At 39.7% G+C, this 13,043-nt stretch overlaps 1 non-coding gene across 1 annotated transcript; it reads left to right on the top strand.

The window, feature by feature from the left end:
* The first annotated feature begins 2,045 nt into the window (after nt 1–2,045).
* Nucleotides 2,046–2,156, top strand: LOC148691272 (small nucleolar RNA R71). Its single transcript, XR_015956075.1, has one exon. It is a non-coding gene; the product is annotated as a small nucleolar RNA R71 (small nucleolar RNA).
* Nucleotides 2,157–13,043: the final 10,887 nt, after the last annotated feature.

Here is a 13,043-nt window from a genome sequence, read left to right as displayed (position 1 = left end):
GTGGTTCACGGGTTGACTTTGCTCCTTCTTCCAAAAGAATCCTATGCATGCACATGGTAGGGCTTATTCCCTTGATATCTGCAATAGACCAACCAATAACTGATTTGAACTCTTTTAACACCCTAATTAGTTTATCTTCTTCATTTGGGGTGAGGTCAGAAGTTATGATAACTGGAAGAGTTTCAAATTCAGCTAGATATGCATACTTTAGATGTGGTGGAAGTGGTTTAAGTTCAAGTTTTGGTGCCTTAACAGTGGAAGGGGTTAAATGTGACCTCGATGGTTCTAAAGGCTCTAAAAGAGGTAAAATATTCAAAGGATACGGTGCCAATGCTTCCAAGGCAGCTACCTCTTCCATGAGTGCATCTTCTTCATCAAACTCATCTTGAGATTGACTCAAAACAGTTTGTAATGGTTCATTAGATTGTGCCTGCAAGAACTTAGAGAAAACAAGCGAATCAAGCACATCAATGGCATAACAATCAAGAGATGAAGAAGGATGTGAAAGAGACTCAAACACTTTGAATTGAACGGTCTCTCCTAGCACTGTCATAGTGAGGAGTCCATTTTGCACATCAATGATGGTCTTGGCCGTGGCCATAAACGATCTCCCAAGCAAAATAGGCAATTCTCGGTCATGTATAGGAGCTTCTTCCATGTCCAACACTACAAAATCCGCATGCAAGATTAGTTTATCAATTTGAACTAGAATATCCTCTACTATACCTCTTGGATATTTCACGGATCTGTCCGCAAGTTGTAATGAGATGGTGGTGGCTTTCAATTCCCCCAAACCTAGTTGAAGGTATACGGAATAAGGCATTAAGTTGATGCTAGCACCTAAGTCAAGCATCGCCTTCTCTACCTTCTTGTCTCTTATGGTGATGTTGATAGAAAAACTTCCTGGATCCTTGAGCTTTGGTGGAAGTTTTCTTTGCAACACGGCACTTACATTCTCGGACACCACTACCTTCTCATGTGGTCCATACTTCATTTTGTAGTTGTTTAACTCTTTGAAGAACTTCCCATAAGCTGGCATGTTCCTAATGACATCAAGCAAAGGTAAGTTAACATTCACCTTACTTAGAATATCAAAAATCTCTTTAAATGACTTATCCTGCTTGCTCTTGGCAAGTCTTCCAGGGAATGGTATTGGTGGAGTGTAAGGTTTCTCGGCCTTGTGAAGATTTGGTGCTTCAAACGAGGGAGTAGCATGGCTTGGTTCCTCATTTGGTTTCTCATTTTCTCCTTGAGTAACCCCTGCATTCACATGATCAGATTCATTAGTAACTTCATTGCCAACTCTATTATTGATAACCTTACCACTTTTAAGTGTAGTGATTGCTTTGGCTTGCTCTTGGTTCCTTTGGAGTATCACAGGTTGGCTTGGAAACTTTCCAACCTCTCTTTGGCTCAAGGCATCTGCAATCTGCCCCAATTGTGTCTCCATTTTGGTTAGAGCCGCCGAATGTTGTTGGAGAGTGCTATTGGTGGTTTGTTGGAATTGCAAGGTATTTTGGGCTAACAATTTAACCGTATCCTCAAGAGTAGGTTTTGGTTGGAAGTTTTGGAATTGATTGTTGTTCTTCCACGAAAGATTGGGATGATCTCTCCAACTTGGGTTATATGTATTGGAATACACATCATTCCTTGGCCTTTGATTGTAAGAATTCATGAGGTTCACTTGCTCTTGGACATACTTGGGGTAAGCCTCCCTAGATGGACATTGATGAGTAAGGTGGCTTGGTATGTTGCAAATGGCACACACTTCACTTGCTTTCGGCACCATGTTGAGCACGGATTCAAGCTTTTTTTCTAGGTTAGCTACCTGCAAAGAAAGATCATGATTAGAGCTTGTTTCATATACTCCAACTCTCTTACCCCTTACATCTTTGTGTTGAGCATTAGATCCCAACATCTCATAAATGTTATATGACTCTTGAGCATTCTTTTTCTTCAAAGCTCCACCTGCTGCATTATCAACAGTTGATTGACATGTTTGGGTTAGTCCATCGTAGAAAATTTGCATTTGTAAGTGAAGAGGTAACCCATGGTGTGGACATTGCAACAAAAGGCCTTTAAAGCGCTCCCAACACTCATTGAAAGGTTCTCCATCATCTTGTTTGAAGTTGAAGATTTGTCCCCTTAATGTGGCTGTCTTTTGAGTGGAAAAGAACTTTTCCAAAAACTTCTTAGCCACGGCATCCCATGTGGTGAGTGAACCAGGTACTAGAGTCATTAACCAACCCTTGGCCCTATCTTTCAAGGTGTAAGGGAACACTCTCATCCTCAGATTTGCTTCACTTACTCCCTGTAAAGGTAAACCACTCACAACATTGTAAAATTCTTTAATATGAGCTAAAGGATCTTCATTAGGTCAGCCATAAAAAGAAGGAAACATATGGAAATGTGAAGATTTAAGATCATAGTTTCTAGCTTCTGTGGGCAGCAAGATGCATGAAGGTGAATTTGGTATGATTGGTTGAGCAAAATCCTCCAAAGCTCGAAGATCATCTTGGTCGCCCGCCATCTCTTCTTCTCTTTCCCAATTAAAGTGCTCCGATCCTTCACTTGTTGGACTAGACGGTTTCCCTTCCTCTTCTTCACGGACAATGGAGGAACTTGTTGGCACAAAGCTTTCCAAAGTGTTGCCCTTTAACCGTTCAATTCTTTGGCCTAATTCAGCAAGTCTATTTGACATATACTACCTGAAACAAGATAAAACAAGTTTGAATAAAAATCAGAAATCTACTTAAAATGAAAAGAACAAGGTTTAATATCAAAACAAGCAATTATAAGGGACTGAAATCAGTCCCCGGCAACGGCGCCATTTTATTTGAGGTTTTCCTTCTTCGTGCTAGAATATGTTTAGTATAATGGCACAAGTAAGGGTGTCGAATCCACAGGGACTAATTGGACCTATATAATCACTTGTTTTGCAAGAACTTTTTACTAGAGAAATAAAACTAATCAATGTAGGCAGATTTGTTGTTGTAACTTGAAAGCATAAGGAAATGAAGTAAACACAAATAAATGAATCAACAACTAATAAAATGAGATAGTACCAATGGAGATGAAGCTAGGGATTCGATTTTACCATTGCTAACCCAAGGCCATGTTTGTTAAATCAGTTTATACTCAGTCATCTACCTATTTCTTGAGTTTGTTTCACTTAGATATGATCAACCATATGATGTGTGGATTTGATCAAATGTCTCTAATCATGAGCCTAATTGTGATGTGCAACTTTGGTTCCTAATCAAGAATATGTAGTGCACAAGAAACTTTCACAAAACCAAAGGGAACACTCAGCAGGATGTTTGCAAAACATTCCCTTCATTCATTCACATATCCACCAAGATTATGCATGATGTGTGCTTTAATCTTGGCTAAACAACCTGTGGTTAATTCAAATGATGATCAAGCATTAAAATCAACACACTAAGTCACAATTAAATCGGAGAATGAAACAAGAAATAGATAAATTAAATGAGAATTCTGAATTAACTACATGGCAATCTTGCAAGGCTACATCGAATCCCTAGAGAGAGATTAGTTACACTTCATGTTTACAAAAGGTTTGACATAAAAATATATAACATGAGTGAACATAGGATTAAGAAGAAAGAACCCTTGAAGCAAAACTGATGTTGAAATCCCTTAAGAGTTGCCTTCGGTGTTGGTGCTCCAAGTGTGTTGTAAATGAAGGTGGAGCGGCTAAGGTTGAATGGTTTCTGCAAATGGGAGAGTGTATGGAATGGAATGAAGCCGAGAAGAGATTGTGTAGAAATGGAATGGGAGCTTGCGGCAAAGGGGAAGATTGGATGTGTTTGTGGTGTCTTGTGTATGAAAATGAGATGTGATTTTTGTGTATGAATGCATGGGTTTTTATAGGGGGAATGGGAGAATATGTGGGTGATTGTTTAAGAGTGAATGTGGTTGTTATGATTGAGAGTGCATGTGGATGAAATAATGATGGAAAAAGAGCTAGGTTGTTGGTGTGTGAATGCATGTGTTGAATTTGTGATGCAATGATGAAAGAGTAAGTGCATGTGTGTGTGAATGGTGGTGCAATGATGAAAGAGTAAGTGCATGTGTGTGTGAATGGTGGTGCAATGATGAAATGATGAAGTAGGAAGGTGGAAATGCATGTGTTGAATTGGTGGTGCAATGATGAAAGAGTAAGTGCATGTGTGTGTGAATGGTGGTGCAATGATGAAAGAGTAAGTGCATGTGTGTGTGAATGGTGATGCAATGATGAAATGATGAAGTAGGAAGGTGGAAATGCATGTGGCTAAGGGTTGTTGATTGGGCTAGAGGTTTTGCATGGCTCAAAGGATTGTTTGATTGGGCTAGGCCCTTTGTTTTATGTCCAAAGTGCATACAAGGCTTTCAAATTCGTCCAACACTTTGGCTCCAAGCATATGCTATCCATTCCAAGCCCAATTTTGCTCCAAAATGCTCCAAAATGCATCTTTTTGCTTCCTTAGCCATATGAACCTAAAAACACACGAAAATGGCTTAAACTACTAAAACAACTATGAATTAACAACATAGATGCACGAAAACAAGCTAAGTAAGTCGCCTAAATATGCTCCTATCAGGATGACCCATACCTTTGGAAATTTTGTCCTGATCAAATTGTACGACGTTGTGTGAATGAATCTGAGTTTCAATCTATTTTAACATTCTGTCATTCATATGCATGTGGGGGACATTTTGGCACCCAACGCACTGCCCTTAAAGTCTTAGAATGTGGGTTTTATTGGCCAACCATTTTCAGGGATGCTAGGACATTTTGCCTTACATGTGATCGTTGTCAACGAATGGGTAATATAAGTGTTAAGGATCAAATGCCACAAAACCCTATACTTTCTGTTGAAATATTTGATGTGTGGGGCATTGATTTTATGGGTCATTTTCCTTCCTCACATGGTTTTCTCTATATCTTGTTGGCGGTGGATTATGTTTCCAAATGGGTGGAAGCAAAAGCCACCCGTACTAACGATTCCAAAGTGGTTGCAGATTTTGTGAAGTCTAACATTTTTGCTAGGTTTGGAATGCCTCGAGTCCTTATAAGTGATGGAGGTTCACATTTTTGTAATCGCACAATCGAGGCACTGCTCAAGAAGTACAAAGTTACACATAGGGTTTCGACACCCTATCATCCTCAAACAAGCGGGCAAGCCGAGGTGTCGAATCGCGAGATAAAACAAATTCTTGAGAAGACGGTTGGCCCAACAAGAAAAGATTGGAGCTTGAGGTTAGAGGATGCATTGTGGGCTTATAGGACCGCCTACAAAACACCCATAGGAATGTCCCCATTTCGGCTTGTGTATGGCAAACCATGTCACTTACCTGTGGAATTGGAGCACAAGGCTCATTGGGCCGTGAGGAAGTTCAACATGGATGTAGATGAGGCGGGAATTCATCGTAAGCTTTAATTGAATGAACTTGAGGAAATACGGAATGAAGCTTACGAGAATGCTCGACTTTACAAGGAAAAGACAAAGGCCTTTCATGACAAGATGATTCGCACCAAGTCCTTCTCTGTTGGACAAAAAATGTTGTTGTTTAATTCTCGTCTTCGTCTATTTCCGGGTAAGTTACGTTCACGTTGGATTGGACCCTTTGTTATTACTAATGTTTTTCCTCATGGTGCATTCCAAGTTCGTAGTTTCAAAACAGGTCAAGAGTTCAAGGTGAATGGGCATCGCTTGAAGCCTTACTATGAGAGCTTTGTAGAACATGATGTGGAGGAGATAACCCACTATGCCGTGGGTTCCCATGAAGGTTGATCAATGTGGCATCGTCCGGCTGCAAGACGTAAAAGAAAGCGCTACTTGGGAGGCAACCCATGCAATCAACAAAGGAAGAACTTGGGAATCGCTCCACACTCAGATTTGCGTCCCTAAACCCTTTCCTTTGTTGCTTACTTTATGTTATGTGTAATGTGTTCAATTGTGTCTAAAACATTGAGGACAATGTTTAGTTTAAGTGTGGGGGGGTAATATTCTGTTTTGAGATATTTTTGCATGAAATTCTTAGGGTATTACCACCTAACATGTCTAAACTTGTTTCCCACTGTTTTTGAGTGTTTTTAACATGTTTTGAAGTCTTTTTATGTGTTATTTTGAAAAATCCGAAAATCAAAAATCCCATAAAAATTTGAAAAAAAAATTGTTTTGAAAAACCCAAAAAGAGTTGTTTTTTTTATGTGTTTGTTGTGTCGTAGGTTACCTTCCAACGCAATGATGAGGATTTGGTTTTTAATTGCATGATGGTTAAAGGAAGTTACAAACATGGATGGACGTTTGATATACTCTTTGGTTTATGCTTGTTTGTAGTTATAGTTTACGAATTCACATGTAATCACAAAGAAAAAAAATTAGTTTTTGTAACATGCTTGAAGGAAGGAACTTAAACAAACGCTACATCCTTGTGAGACTTGAGCCTAAACGTTATTTGGAGAGTTAAAATCTGTGCATCATTGTTTTCCAAAGTCGTTGCATGATCTCATTATTCTTTGCTTGGTTACTACTTAGAAGGCGTTTCATCACTTAGTTCCAAATGCTAGAACTCATGCCCATTTCATTCAAAGCATGTTATTGATTTGCATAACACATATTCAAGATGAAGTTGTGTAGTGACCACCACCAAAGCCAAATAGCCATGTACCCTTAACTCATTTTGTGTTTAAGTTTAACCCCATTGAGCCGTGTTAGCCCATGTTCTTTGTTAACCCATATTGTCCTCACCTAGCCTAGATTAGGACCATCCGTACCCTTGTTCTTGAAGCATAGTAAGCATGAATGAATTCCTTAATGTGTTGCAGAAAATAAGTGTGGGGGAAGGATTATTGATGTGAGTTATGTGCCATAGGCACGGCTAGGAAAAAAAAAAGAGAAAAAGAAAAAAAAAAAAAAGTGAAAAAGAGTTGAAAAGAGGTAAAAAAAAAAAGAGTTCCAAAGTATTGTTGGTTGAAGTAAGGGTCCAAAACAATGAATTAGGCCCTAAGAGTTGTTTGAATCTTCCCTTTATGTCTAAAAGTTGATTTCTGCATTCCAAGTGAATTCTAAATCTCAATTTCATTACTTTGCTCACTATTGCTTAAAGAACTTTTGTTTATCCCTATCTTTCCTTGTTAGCCAATCCCCCAAGCCCCGTTACAACCCTTGACTTCTATCTTGAGTGTTATGCATTTCAGTTGTGGAGTTTGAATTTGGTATGAGCATATGGTGTCACTGGTTCTCGCATCTAAGTAGTAGCATTCCATTCATGAGATCATATCTAAACATGTTTAATTACTCCAGAAATTGCGTTCTTTGTTATAACATATGTGAGTACTAGTCTTTCATGTTTACATCAATCTTCTCACATATAACTAGTGTAGGGTGTGTAGTCAGAAAATCTGAGTGAAAATTGAGTGCGTAACTAGTGAGGAATTGAGGGAATTCTCTAAGGCATGTTACTACATTCAAAATGTGTTTTAATTGATTAAAATGTGAACTAGTGAATGGTGACTATGATTAAGTATGTGCTCGAAGGGAAGGAAGACTAAAAGCTATGTGAGTAATGATCTTTGACATGTCATGTTTCATTGGAAATCCCTGAGGCAAACGTTGGAAGGTTTAGGTTATGTTTTGTTTGGTTTGTTTCGTCTTGTTTATTTTAGTTGTTTTGTTTTGCTCGAGGACTAGCAAAAGCTAACTGTGGGGGAATTTGATAGGAGCATATTCATGTGACTTAATTAGCTTGTTCTCGTGCATTTATGTTGTGTTTCCTTAGTTATTTTAGTGTTTAAAGCCACTTTTGTGTATTTTCAGATTATAAGGCCAAAGTGTGCAAGAAGATGCAAATTGGAGCTTTTTGGAGCAAAAGAGGAATGAATGAGTTGAAGACTTGAAGAAACGATGAATTCCTACTCCAACGATGAATTCCTACCAAAACGAGGATTCCTACTCAAACAAGGATTCCTACTTGAAATAGGAAAGTTAACCCTAGGTTTCCCGTTTTGGTAACCTTTCCTAATCTAAACGTCAGTATTTTCTAGCCACTTTGAAGGCCTTGTATGCACTTTTGGACACAAAAACGAGACCCTAGCCCAATTACATAACCTTGCCGTGGGTTTTTCCCTTTTCCCCTTCCCCTGCCGTGCAAGGGAGGGCATTTTTGACCCATTTTATTCACTTAAACCCTATTTCCCTCTCCTAACCTAACCCTAGCCGCACCTTGCAGCCATCCCTTTTAATTTCTGATTTTATTTCCTAATTCTAGAAGCTTTTAACTTAATTTTAATTAACCAAAATAAATTAGGGTGGTAATTTCTGAAAACCCTAGGGTCTCCACCATTTAGCCGCACCCTAGGGGGGGTTTTCGTGGAATTTCTATTCAGCCATCATCATACACATATCCTCCCTAAGCCGCAACCATTCACTCAATTCTCTCCCTAAGCCGTCACTCCCATCAACCACAAAACCTAACAGCCGCAGCCACCCATTGATCCTCTCCATTCAATCCGTGCATTCCCCTTCCATTCCAGCCACTCCCCACCATTGCCGCAGCACTACCAACCCTTCCAGCCACCTTCCACACCTCCATACACCTTCCTACCACCTTGCCGCACCACCACACTTCCCTAAACCCATTCCCAAACCAGAAAATCATCCAAAAACCACCCACACCATCTCTGCCGCAACAAGGAGAAGAAGAAAGAGGAGCTTAGACGCGCAGAAATTCAAGTGGATTTGTTGGGCGTTTTAGGTGTAATCAATCTTTTGTTCTTTATGTTTAATTTCAATTTTGTTTCTCTTTCTGTGAACATGAGAGGCTAAACCCCCTAGTTAGCTAGGGGGTGATTCGAAACCATGATTATATATGTGAAATAAGTTGATTAATTCCAGTTATCGTTGCATAAGTCTTGAATACAATTTGCTTAATGATAGGAGCATATTCATGCGACTTAAATGGCTTGTTCTCGTACATTTACGTTATGTTTCTTTAGTTATTTTAGTTCTTTATGCTTCTTTTGTGTGTTTTCAGGTTCTAAGGGCCTAGGGAGCAAGAAAGTGCATTTTGAGGCTATTTGGAGCATTTTTGGGCATGGATTGGATAGCTTATCCATGGAGCCAAAGTTTGGACGAATTTGAAGGCCTTATTTTCACTTTGGACATAAAACAAAGGGCCTAGCCCATTCTCTCTTAAACCAACCCCAAGGCCATGCATTTCCTTCCAAAACCCACAATCACTTCAAAGGCCATGCAAATCCATATTCAACACCTTAAACTACAACCATGCATCATTACACCACCTTCTCCATCTTTATTCCACATATAATTCACCTTAGCCATCACATTCACACACATGCCGTGCTTCCCCCTTTGTTCCCACCAAACACATGCACTCAAACAAAGCCAACCTAGCTAACCCTACATGCATTTTTTATTCACTCTTCATCATTGCATACATCACCAAACACTTCCATTCTTGCCGTGTATCCCTCCATTTTCTGCACCTTTCCTCCTTGCAATTCCACATGCTTTCATCATCATAACCCACCTACAATCCACCTAATTCACAAAGCTTTTCCCAACAAACAATTTCACCAAACACATGCACCAAAACCTCCATGCCGTGGGTTCCCTTGCCTTTCCAGCATTTCCCTTGTGCAATTCCAGCTTTCCACCCACTTTCCTAGCTGATTTTCACATGCATTGCAGCCACATTCTCACCCACTCTCTCCCTATATAAACCACACACACTTCATTCATTTGCATTGATTCATTCCCCATTCAAATCTCTCCATTTCTCACACCACAACACAAACACACACCATCTTCACATCCTGAAATTCCAAGCCTTGCCGTGGGTTTCTTTCCATTTTCTCCTCCATTTCTTCCATTTCCATAATCCCCCAAACCACTCATCCCCCAAAAACTCACCTTAGACCTTGTGCTACAACAACGAAGAAGAGAAGAGTGCCTAAACGTTCATACAATTCAAGTTTGAGTTGTTGGAATGTTTAGGTGTTTCTTTGATTTCAATGTTTAAATTCAATTTTCTTTGTTTTGTAATGGAAGAGAAGAGTGCCTAAACGTTCATACAATTCAGTTTGAGTTGTTGGAATGTTTAGGTGTTTCTTTGATTTCAAAGTTATGAGGAACTAAACCCCCTTTAGCTAGGGGGTGATTCGAAACTATGTTTATATTTGCAATTTGAATTGATTACGTTTGGTTGGAATTTCATAAGTTGTGGATTCAATTCGTTTAACTGTTTGATTGATAACTTATTTATGTATGTTCATTGAGATTGCAAGCTTAATTTTCATGCATAAATATGACGCTAGAATATAAGTGAATTTCACCTAATCGCTATGAACTTATATTCACAAGTAGTGGAGGTTGCTTATAAACAATCGCGTTAAACGAATTCTTGGCATAAGTTTCATGCGTATTCCATAGTAACGAATGCCTCGTCGATGTTTATGATTTCCGTTGAACTTAATGATCTTTGTTGAATGTCTCTATCATGCGTATTCCATAGTTAGGGACTTTGATTAAGAATAATTTGGTTGTAATGCGTATTCCATTCAATCCAACGAATTGAGGGAAATCTGAAAGTTAATCTAAGCGGATCTAATTAACTTGGAGCATTGAGTTTCACAACTTATCGAAAGACCAACTGAGAATCAATTTTGTTTGCAAGTGTAACATGTGTGGAGAAGAACCCCTTGGCTATTCCATCATCCATATTTTTATCACATTCATATTTACATTTTGCCTTTAATTATATTCTGTCTTTTTAATTTAATATCGTCCAACCACAATTCCCCCCCCCCCCTTATTTTGTTAAGTCTTAATCATTCGTATTTGTTTTATTTTTGTATCTTTAAGCTTTTGGAGTCATAAACAATTGCAAATTCGTCTAAATCAAGTTCTAGCTTCTATTTGAGTCAATTTGATTGTTTTAGACAATTTGAGTTTTTCAAAGCCATTCTGAGTCATAGTAGTCTTGTTAAGAGTATTTTAATTTAGTTTTTATGTTTTTAAGTCAATTTAGAAGGTTTTAGCAAGCCCTCCTAATCCCCGGTCTAGAACGATCCCTCACTTATCCATTCTACTACAATTGTCAAACGAGGGTTTAATTTGAGTGTCAAGTAAATCTCGCATCAAATTTTGGCGCCGTTGCCGGGGATTAGCAACTTTGCTAATCCTTTGTCTTTATTTTTATATTTTTTTTTGTTTTTCGTGCATTCTTATTTCAGATTCTTAGTTTGTTTGTTTCCTTGTTTTTTAGGTACTGTGTATGAGTCGTAGATCTCGGCCTATTATAGAGAACATCTCCGACTTTGACGGTGATTTTGAACGCACTTTGAGGAGAACGAGGAGTCAACAAGAGCCACCACAACCTCCACCACAACCTGGGCTTGAAGGAGACGAAGTAGGTGTAGAAGAAAAGCCCACGGATCAGATTTTTGAAGAAGAACAAGCCATGGCAGCAGATAATAGAACCATCAAGGAGCTTTCGGCCTCGGGTTTGGATAATGCATTGCCTCTTTGTATCCAATACCCCACTGCTGCAGAGGGGAAGACTGAGGAATTTGAACTCAAATCCAGTTTGTTACACCATATTCCGAAGTTCCATGGCTTGTCTATGGAAGACCCCAACAAACACTTGAAGGAGTTCGAGGTGGTTTGTTCGAGCATGACCCCCGTCAATGTGGATGGGAGTATATTGAAGATGAAGGCCTTTCCATTTTCACTTATGGACAAGGCCAAAGATTGGCTCTACGAACTAGCCCCGGGAACTGTGACTTCGTGGGAGAGTATGAAGCGTGCTTTCTTGGAGAAATTCTTCCCTACTTCGAGAGTGATTCTCCTACGGAAGAAAATTAGTGGTATTTAACAGAATCATGGTGAGACATTCCCGGCTTATTATGAGCGCTTCAAGGGCCTTGTAGCTTTATGTCCTCAACATCAAATGAAGGAGGAACTTCTCCTTCAATATTTCTATGAGGGCCTCCTTCCTATCGAACGTCAAATGCTTGATGCATCAGCGGGAGGAGCATTGGTGGACAAAACACCAAGGGATGCCAAGATTCTCATAGCCAACCGAGCGCTCAACGCTCAACAATATGAAGGAGTGGGTCAAAGGGAAGCCCCACGACAACAAAGTGTAAATGAGGTGAGTGCTATTTCTGAAATTCAATCACAACTTGCTAATCTTACTTCTCTTGTTTCTCAGGTTGTGATTGGTCCAAAAGCACACGAACACCAAGTTTGTGGCGTGTGCTCAATTCAAGGGCATCCATCCGACAAGTGCCCTCAACTAATCGAGAATGATGGGTGGGAATCTGCCAATGCAATTGGTTTCCAAGGACAAAATCAAAACAACCCATACTCGAACACTTACAATGCCGGATGGAGGGACCATCCAAACTTCAAATGGAGGGAGCCACAACAAGCTGCCCAACAAGGAGGATTTAGGCCAAACCCCCCTGGTTTTTATTCCAAGCCGTATGCACCCCAACAACCCCAACAACCTTCGGCATCATCTCATTCAGGTACGTCCTTGGAAAGTGATCAAGCTATGCAATTACTAACCTCTATTTCGCAGGGGTTGCAAAATCAAAACAACCGGATAGCAAATAACGAGAAGGAGATGACGGATATGAAGAAACAAATAGGGCAGATTTCTGAGTTCCTTGGACAGATTAGAGAGCAAGGAAAGCTTCCTAGCTCAACCACAGTCAATCCAAAGGGAGGATTCGAATCCGCCAAGGCCATCACCCTAAGGGGTGGAAAAGAAGTTGGGACCGAGCCAAACAATCCCAAATCTGCCCAGAAAGTAGATGAAGAGACGACACAACCTGAGGCAGATCACCCTAACTTGGCCAAATCAGGTAATTTAAGTTCAAATTCATGTACTTCACGTCCTAATCTGCCCAATGTACCTTTTCCTCGCAGGTTCATGCAAGAAAAAAAGGAAGAAAGCGAGAAGGACATTCTTGAAACGTTCCGGAAAGTGCAAGTGAACATACCGCT

This window comes from Pyrus communis, chromosome 14, assembly GCF_041283825.1.
Source record: "Pyrus communis isolate YQ-2024b chromosome 14, ASM4128382v1, whole genome shotgun sequence".
Lineage (NCBI taxonomy): Eukaryota > Viridiplantae > Streptophyta > Magnoliopsida > Rosales > Rosaceae > Pyrus > Pyrus communis.
The sequence above is the reverse complement of the archived record's forward strand: the minus strand, read 5'-3'. Positions and strand labels throughout refer to the sequence as shown.